The sequence below is a fragment of the Lactuca serriola genome, chromosome 4 (assembly GCF_051521515.1).
Source record: "Lactuca serriola cultivar US96UC23 chromosome 4, Lser_US96UC23_V15, whole genome shotgun sequence".
In the NCBI taxonomy this organism is placed as follows: domain Eukaryota; kingdom Viridiplantae; phylum Streptophyta; class Magnoliopsida; order Asterales; family Asteraceae; genus Lactuca; species Lactuca serriola.
Window position 1 is genome coordinate 138,774,334 of NC_136411.1, and position 2,401 is coordinate 138,776,734.

The 2,401-nt window shown below is 35.9% G+C and overlaps 1 non-coding gene across 1 annotated transcript; it reads left to right on the plus strand.

Annotated features, from left to right (window-relative positions):
- Positions 1-1,243: 1,243 nt before the first annotated feature.
- On the plus strand, positions 1,244-1,350 carry LOC145103507 (small nucleolar RNA R71). The gene has a single exon (XR_013706595.1). It is a non-coding gene; the product is annotated as a small nucleolar RNA R71 (small nucleolar RNA).
- Positions 1,351-2,401: the final 1,051 nt, after the last annotated feature.

The window sequence follows — 2,401 nt, forward strand, 5'->3', positions numbered from 1 at the left end:
GTACTTGGGATTTTGTAACTCGCCTCGTTTAGGGGCCGATTAGCGATTACACGGAGGAGTAATCGGTCAACTCGGCGAGTTTTACAACATTGAAAACAACCCTTCTAAAATTTTGCAGATGAAGGTACCACCTTAATAAGTTTGATTAACATGATATTTATTTTAACTTGATTCAACAAATCCCATATTTGTTCAATTTTCGGCCCTCGCTTGCCAAAAGGGAAGGATGCCGGTTTCTCTAAAGCTGAAGGGTATAGTGCAATATTAATCTCTGCACCATGATCCTCGTCTTTAGAGTTATCTTTACCTTTAACTACTTTTTGTTTTATTCAATATTTCTCAAACTTATACTTTTTCATCAAAGATGACTTTTATGTCACTATCATTATCTAAGGTAGCATCACTTACCTTATTATAAACTATTTTTCCATTACACAACGTGATTACCTCATTTGCTTAGTGATCTTTTCCTAGTTTTTGGTCATGGGATGGGTTGACTGTTGTGGTGCTTGGGAACTTGCCATCTTCTCTTTTCTCAATTTGCTCCAGAAGTTGAGTAATCTACTTCTCGATAGCAGCTATGGACTTTGAATTTGTATGATATTTTTGGTATGTTTGAGTTATGAACTCCGTGATTTTTTCCAAATTGTTGCTATTAATTTCCTCCTTCTTTGATGTTCCAACTTGGTTGAATTTGGACTGCTGAAACTGATTTAATTGACTTTGATTTTGGAAATTTCCTTGATTGTTCTTGTTGAAATTTCCATTGTTGTTGTAGTTTCTGCCTTGGTTGTAGTTCTGATTGAATGGTCGCGGAGTATTTTGGAATTTCCCATATCCATGCACTTGATTGATTTCCTTTTGGATTCTCATTTATTGATCCGCAATGTGTCCCAAGTCTCCACAACTTACACATACTTTTTGTCCATGCGAAATAAACACACATTTCTACTTACCTAGGCAAGGGAGTAATAAGTTAATTTTTTTTATTTAAAGAACTAATATCAGATTTGACTTCATTTTTCAAGTTTTTTCCTAGTCCAACTGAAGCAACTGATGAAACTAGGGTATCCCGTTTCTTAGATGAGTAATTTGTTTTTGAACCATGACTACACTACTCCAAAAATCACCAAGCCTCTTCACTATCTTGCATCATTATAGTGCCGCCAGACGAGACATTTTTCATAGTTTGATTGGAAATGTCGACTCCATCCTAAAAGAAACACATAAGTTGCCAATGGGGAAATTATGATGGGGGCATATGCACAAAAATTCCTTGAGGTGTTCCAATACATCATGAAACTCTTCATTGGGTTTTTGTAAAAAATCTTGTATCGCTTTTATTATTTCTATGATTTTACTCACAGGGTAAAACTTTTGGAAAAATTTTGTTTTTAATTGTTACCAAGTAGTAATACTATAGGTGGAAAGAGAAGTGAACCAATCATTAGCTTTTTCTTTTTAATGTGAACGGAATTAAGTGAAGTTTGAATGAATCTCTATTAGTTCCTCACAGTGTATTTGCATTGGAAATTGCAAGGAACTCATAGAGATGATTGTATGGATCATCGATTTTATGAATTGTAAAGATGGGTAAGACACTAATTAGTTGTGGTGTTTGTTCCACATGGTGCTCATTTCATTCCATGAAAAGTATAAGTGAAGCATCATCATACAATGCCAGCTGAAAATCAGATGTCACTGATTGTCGGTTAGGATGCATAAAGTAAAGGTTAGGGAATTGGTTACATTCGTTGTAATATTCACTATTTGCATTGTTGAATCCACCATTTGGATTCCTTTGGTATTGATTACCAAAGCCTTGATTCCCTAATCTATCATTATAATCATTGTTGGCACTGTGAGCTACAAAAATGTCACTAATTAGTTGTGGTGTTAGTTCCACATGGTGCTTATTTCCTTTCGTGAAAAGTATTGGTGAAACATCATCATACAATGCCAACTGAAAATCAGATGCCATTGATTGTAGGTAAGGATGCGTAAAGTAAAGGTTAGGGAATTGGTTACCTTCTTTGTAGTTTTCACTATTTTCATTGTTGAATCCACCATTTGGATTCCTTTGGTACTGATTCCCAAAGCCTTGATTCCATAATCTATCATTATAATCATTGTTGGCACCGTGAGCTACACAAATATATAAAGAGGGTAAGAAACATGATTCATATAAGGAAGATATGAACTTTTATAAATGATTTAGAGGTGGACACCATGTGCGCTCCATGCTTGAAGTGTACGTCTCACACCCAGATTCACCGAGATTGGAGAAACATGGACCATCAGAAGTGTGACAGGTGACAATCCCAAGATGGAGCCTCGAGTCGTGTGTATGTTGCATGTGAAGTGTGCCGCGCGCTTAAGCACAATAAATAGAGGTTCTTAC